The sequence below is a fragment of the Arachis hypogaea genome, chromosome 19, assembly GCF_003086295.3.
Source record: "Arachis hypogaea cultivar Tifrunner chromosome 19, arahy.Tifrunner.gnm2.J5K5, whole genome shotgun sequence".
NCBI lineage: Eukaryota > Viridiplantae > Streptophyta > Magnoliopsida > Fabales > Fabaceae > Arachis > Arachis hypogaea.
Window position 1 is genome coordinate 13,635,145 of NC_092054.1, and position 7,136 is coordinate 13,642,280.

At 28.0% G+C, this 7,136-nt stretch overlaps 1 long non-coding RNA gene across 2 annotated transcripts; it reads right to left on the reverse strand.

Moving 5' to 3' along the window:
* Nucleotides 1–1,010: 1,010 nt before the first annotated feature.
* On the reverse strand, nt 1,011–4,411 carry LOC112777643 (uncharacterized). Of its 2 annotated transcripts, none has more exons than XR_011877859.1 (3): nt 4,274–4,411; nt 2,359–2,400; nt 1,011–1,285 (listed from the first exon to the last, which is right to left on the reverse strand). It is a non-coding gene; the product is annotated as an uncharacterized lncRNA (long non-coding RNA). The 2 variants fall into 2 exon arrangements; XR_011877860.1 differs by having other exon boundaries at nt 2,359–2,403; nt 4,274–4,404.
* Between the last annotated feature and the right edge of the window lie 2,725 nt (nt 4,412–7,136).

Sequence of the window (7,136 nt, forward strand, 5' to 3'; positions counted from 1 at the left end):
ACTGATAGAAATACTTCTTCAATTTATAATTCCTACTTTATTTAAGTCAAAATAAAAAAAAAAACTACTTCTCATACTAATATTTCAATTAATTAGTACTTAATCAGTTGTTTGACAAAACGAAAAGAGTGTATCTGGTAATAATTTTTGGGTGGCTAATTTCTAATCTTATTATTTTCATTATATGATTTTTACGTAAATAAAGTAAGATTTTATTAAACGTTTTAACTTTTTAATCTTGCTACTTTAATTTCTTTATACGAGAAAAACTTATTTAGTTATTTTCAAACATTTCAACTTGTTGAGCATGTTCATATTTGGAACAGAATATATCCATTATTTCGATTTTTTTTTTTAAAGTCTTTGAGTGACGTGTATCATATATCAAGAATGTAGTAAAAATAACTTTTTATACTTTTTAAGATAAATAAACGAAAAATAGTCACATAATGATATCTTTATATAAAGATGACATTATAAATTTTTAAATGGTTAATCAAATATATTTAGTCAAATATATCCATTATTTCAATTTTTTTTTTTAAGTCTTTGAGTGACGTCTGACGTGTATCATATATCAAGAATGTAGTAAAAATAACTTTTTAAGATAAATAAACGGAAAATAATCACATGATGATATCTTTATATGCAGATGACATTATAAATTTTTAAATGGTTAATCAAATATATTTAGTCAAATATATCAACTTATCTAATGGTGTACAATACTATCTTTATGTGAAGATGTCTTCATGAGAGTATTCCCCTGAATAAACAACTTAGAATCTTATTCTAAAATCCTCGTTTCTTTTATACTCTTACAAGGTTGGGCTTCTAATTTCTAGTTGATGAAATTCTGTATGTTCACCATCAAAAGTTAAAAAAAAAAAAATAATAAATAGATTTGATCTATTCAATTTTTCTTTAATTTATATTTCATTTTTTACTTTAATTTACTACTTTTTTAATTTTTTTATTTTAGACTAAAATGAGTCAAGAGTCATGGCTATCACACGAGCAAAAGAAGACTGAGTTTGTATTTAGAATTTTATTGTCTACATCTTATTTTAGCGAAACATATATTATTTCTAACAACACATTCTTCTTTAATTACCCGCAGGTAGTGGATTAAAGAAAGACAAGAAGTCGCAACATATACACCCTGTCCAGAAGCAGCAAGACCTCCAACAACGTCTATCAACACTTCCTCCCACGCCCGACATATTACTTTGTTCAACCAATCCGTCTAATCCAACATTTGATTCTGATTTTTCTTCCCTATATGCTGCAAATACGCAATAATTCTTTGAAAAGTTCTTCACAAAGTAATAACTTAACAAATAATTAGGATTTTATAAAATTAAATTATCCATATCTAAGTATTATTACCAAGAAGAATCAATTAAATGATTGTTCTCTTTTTTCTCTTAAACTTGAACTCAATATATCAAATGGAGCCGCTTAGATAAAGACGTTTAAAATGTCTTTTGTTAAAAATATTTTTTAAAAATTAAAATTTAATATATATAATTAATTAAATCGTGCTATTTTTGTCGAAATTAAATCATATAAATTGATTTGTCCAAAAAGGTAAACCAAATCTTGAATCGGTCTAAATTAATATTTTTTAATAAAAAATAACTACAATAATTCTATTATAAAAATAACTAAAATAATATATATATATATATATATATATATTTATTGAAAATTATAAATCATAACTCTATAACAGCAAAGAAAGAAGAAAAATGTTAAGATTTAGGATTCTCAATAATAATAATAATAATAATAGTATTTTAGTTATTTTTTATATAGAAATGTTGTAGTCATTTTTATAAAAAAATATTAATTTAGATCGGTTTAAGGTATAGTTCACTGATTTTTTAGCCAAATCAAATTATTTGATTTAATTTTGACAAAAATAACATAATTTAATTAATTATATATACTGAATTTTAATTACTAAAAAATATCTTTAAAAAAAGACATTTTAAGCATTTTTATTTAAATGACTTCTTATATCAAAATACTTAGTCAATTAAAATTAATTGATGGAATTAATCAAGAATTGATCACCAAAACGAATCGGTTCAGTATAAAAATTGGTTAACAATAAATTAGTTAAAATAAAAAAATTGATCAAACAATTAATTAACCGATCGAATCGGTCTAATATTTTAGTAATTAATTAATTTAAAATATTAAAATACAAAAAATTATTTTTATTAACTGTACCAGTTGATCACATAAATAATTAAGATAATTTTGCATTGAATCATGGGGGGATAAAGAACAAAAGCAAAAGAAAAGAAGAAAGAGTGTGGTCTAGACAAGCACGGAAGCAGGCATATATACCTTGGTTTGGGGCATGAGCAGGGTTGCCTCCAACTAATATACCTGCTGTAATATATCGTCACCAGTAATTAATGATGAAGGTGATTTTTATAATTCAACACAAACATTTTAGAGCAATTATATAAATAAATATGTTTTATGGAATATTAATATTTTATTTTTATTTAATCTTTATTTAAGATATATAAGATATATAAGGGGAATTATGTGTAGAGAATTTAGAGGCAAAAAGATGTCATTGCGAAAGAAAATTATTAAATTTATTTCAATCATTTTTATTTGTATAATTGTTTTATAAGTAAAGTAACTATTAGTTTTTTAAAATTTTTGGCTTCGAACTAATTAGTTTTTTAAAAAAATAAAGTATTAATTTGGTCTTCTATAATAATAAACAGTGAATATACATGTTATATTTTTTATTAATTTATTTTGTAAAATTTAATAGTAGAGTTTATATGTACCGTTAATTATTGGACACATCTATTTGTGAAAGATTGTTATGTAGATAATAATTTTTGAAACAAAACTTTACCTGTTTTAGTGTTTGTTTGGGTGTCACTAAATTGATAAAAAAAAAAATTTTCAATGAAAAAAGTTTTTTTTTTTTATTTTTTAGTGTGTTTGGCAAATTTCTAAGGACTTGTTTGGATGTCATTTTTAGAAAAAAAATCTTTTTTTAAAAAAGTTTTTACAAAAATAAAAGTTATTTTATGTTTGGGTAAAATAAGATAAAAGTACTTTTTTGTTTATTTATTATGCAAAAAACATCTTTTTTAAGGAAAAAATATCTTTTAAAAAAATGTAATGGTAGCTTCTCAAAAACGATATTTTTTAATTTTTTTAATATTTTTACTTTTACTATTAGAAATTTATCAAAGATAAAAAAATATTTTTTCTGAGAAGTTACAATTCACATCTTTTTTTAAAAGATCTTTTTTTCTTGAAATAAAAAAGATACTTTTCACATAATAAATGAACAAAAAAGTACTTTTATATTATTTTACCCAAATATAATTGATAAATAAAGAGATCTTTTATACGAGCTATGAAGCACGAACACTTGGCTGAGTTGCCGTGTCCGCGTGTCGGACACATTTCGGACACGACACTCACCGACACTCGTCCGACACGCGTGTCTGCTGTGTCCAACCGTGTCTTAATAAAAAATAAAAAATTCTTCTCCGGACACACCTGGACACGCCTAAATATCATCACGTGTCAGCGTGTCCAGTCTTATTCTTAATATATATTCTTAAAATAAATTTAGATATAGTATATATTATTATTTATTAAAACAAAAAAATATTTTAAATAATTGATATAATTAAAATAAGACATTAAAAATTTTAATTTATATTTTAATATCAATAAAATATCAAAATATCATTATGATTTATCTAAAAAATATTTTATATTATATATGTATACGTGTCCCCGTGTCAGATAAGATTTTAAAATTCGCGTGTCGGCATGTCCCGTGTTGTGTCGTGTCCCGTATCCATGTCAATGTCCGTGCATCATAGTATATGAGATATCTAGACATAAAATCATTTTTACTTTTGTAAAAGATTTTTTAAAAAAGATCATTAAAAAACAGTCTTTTCTAAAAATGGCATCCAAACAAGACATATATAACTATAAATAACGAAATATGTGAGTAATTTTATCTTATTTTACATTATCCATTAATAAAAAGACATATATGTCTACTGTTTACTATTATAAAAAATTTAATTAATAATTTTTTTAAATTAATTAGTCTTAAATCATAATTTTTAATAATTTAATTCTAATTTTATTCTTGTTTTATAAAATAGTTTACGTAACAAACTAACAATTATTATATGGCAGACAGATACAAATCAATTATTAAAAATATGTGAGAATAACATACAGTAATGCGTAAAGGGATCACCTGCTTCATAGTTAGAGAAAGTCTCAAAAAAATCTCTAGCAACTATCTTTGAAGGAACAATAACAACTAAAGCTAAAAGTCCTAAAATGACTATTGCATATTTTGAAGCCATTTTTAATAGATAAACTAAAATTAGATGAAGAAATATGTGAAAATAATCGAGAGAAGGATAGTTTATATAGAAGAGAAGAAAGACCATCGTTACTTAAATTAAATATAACCCACCCACACCCAAAACAAAACCCCCGCCCTGATAACTATGCGAGAAAAATTTGTAATTAATTTTAGGGTTTTTTATTTTAATAAATAAATTAATTATAATAATTATTGAGATAAATAATTTAAAAATTATTTACTAAAATAAATACTTTTTTCTTATTTCGTTTACAATGTAAACGAGATAATTTTGTATGTATCTCGTTTACAGTGTAAACATGTGCTTTACAAAAAATAAAACACATAAAAATACACTATAAACGAGATATACACATATTACGTCCATCTGTCTTATCTTATTTACACTATAAACGAGATACATGCAAAATTATCTCGTTTATAGTGTAAACGAAATAAGAAAAAAATATTAATAAATATTTTTTAAATTATTTATTTCAATAATTATTATAATTAATTTATTTATTAAAATAAAAAATCCTTAATTTCATGTACATTAAATTAAACATTAACAGAGAAAAAAAAGTCAAATTTATAATTAATGTGAATAAATTAATTATAAAATTAAATATTAATCCAAATTAAAAAAAGAATTTAGCTTTACCTCCTCCATTCTAAAATACGTGTTACTTTTTTGGTAGGATTTTTTATTTAAATAAATAAAATAAAAATAATAATTACCGAAATAAATATTTTTAAAAATATATTATCGATTTGTGTTCTCCAGTCATATCTCGTTTACACTATAAACGAGATGAAATTGCATGTATCTCGTTTACTGTGTAAACGAGATATGACACGTCAGTCGCAACGTTGCTATCTCGTTTACATTGTAAATAAGATAAGACCGAACGACGCCTATAAGTATAAGTCGTTTACAGCCTGTTCCTGGACCCTATTTTGACTTAGTCAAACTCTTTCTCCCCTCTTTTTACCATTTCCTACCATGCATATTTGAGTCCGATACGGTGATGGCAGTCAGGCGGGGAACGATAGGGACATCAACAGACTAAACGAGACGTCGCATTACACCGGAGCGGCCGACTTCGAGGTTAGTTACGTTATGTTCGGTTAATCTAAGTATGTGGAAATTGTTAGGGTAGTCTGGTAGTGACAAGCACTGATTAAAATGCTTTAGGGATTGGACTGTATGATGAATTTGGAACAATATTTGCTTGTGTAAGATTGGTATAACTTAATTAGGATTTGCTTACCGACATAAGTAATTTAGAGACATCTGTAGAATAGACACATGGTAGTATGTTCCTAAGTAGTAGTAGTACTTTGTTCTTAAGTAGAGTACAAAATTTTATTATTATCTCTTTATAAGTTAAAAATCTTTTTTTTTTTTATTTCGCAGACGCCTCGCCTTCTACTGCCCCAGCGAGTTATCCATACCCTTCCTTCACCGGACGCCATCGTTCCGTATCTGGCTGAGGTTGGATTCGGCGACACGGTGCCCCTCAAGGACTTCACATTTGACAATTCCCTGATTTCGGCACTCGTGGAGCGATGGTGTCCGGAGACGCACACGTTTCATCTCCCATGGGGTAAGGTCACTATCACCCTGCAGGACGTGGCGTACCACCTAGGCCTACGTGCACACGAAAATTCCGTTGGGGGGTGCCTTCGTGACTTTGGTAGGTGGTACGGCACGAAGACGTAGGCATGGTTGAGCAACTGCTTGGTGTCAGGCCTCCGGTGGCAGCACAGCAGGCTGCGCAGAGGAAGGAGTCGTTCACGCTAAAGCTGGTTTGGTTGCGTGATCGTGTTCGCCGAATGCCCCCGACCGACGATCCTGAGACCCTCCGACAGTATGCCCGATGCTATATTATGTTACTGATCGGAAGGTATCTATTGACAGACAAGTCCAACAACCTGGTTCACGTACGGTGGCTACCGCTTCTCCGGGACTTCGGGGAGTGTAGGGCGTTATCTTAGGGCTCTGCTGTGCTGGCCTGGACTTACCAGTCACTCTGTTTGGTGGCACAGCGGGACGTCACGGACATCGTCGGTTGCACTCCGCTGTTGATGAGTTGGATTTACCAGAGATTTTCTCAGTGGTGTCCACCAAATAGAGGAGTATAGCAATATCCGCAAGCTTCGAGGTAACCAAATATTACATTTTTATTTCGCGTTAAACATTGTTGTTAATTCACATGGTTTGTTAATTAATGAATTGTATATATCTCTGTTACTGTCAGGTTGGTTGAATTGCAGCAGCAGAGTAGAGATCAACATCAGGCCAGGGTCCTGTACTAGAGGGTATCGATCGACCGATTACGGTTCGATGAGGTTAGTCATGAAATTAATATTATCTATAACAATATATAAAACCAATACAAAAGGTTGACTATGACTTTAGTGTCCAATTTTTTTGGACTGTATTAACCTTATAAGAAACTATTTCATAAAGTAAATTATAAGGACAAAATAGTCAAAAAATTTGTTTTGAAAAATCCAATGACTTCCCACTAAAATAAAAACCGTTTTGTTACTCCTATAACTATAATAACACATCTCCAAAAAAAGATGTAGACGGTTTGCAAATTGGTAATAAATCAAAAAATGGACGAAAATCAAATTCAATATTTTCACATTCTTCACAATCTTCATGCTTTATTGTGTAACTTTATGTTAATTTGGTTTCTATTTTTCTGTATTTTTTTTGCTGTTCGTTCTTCTCCTT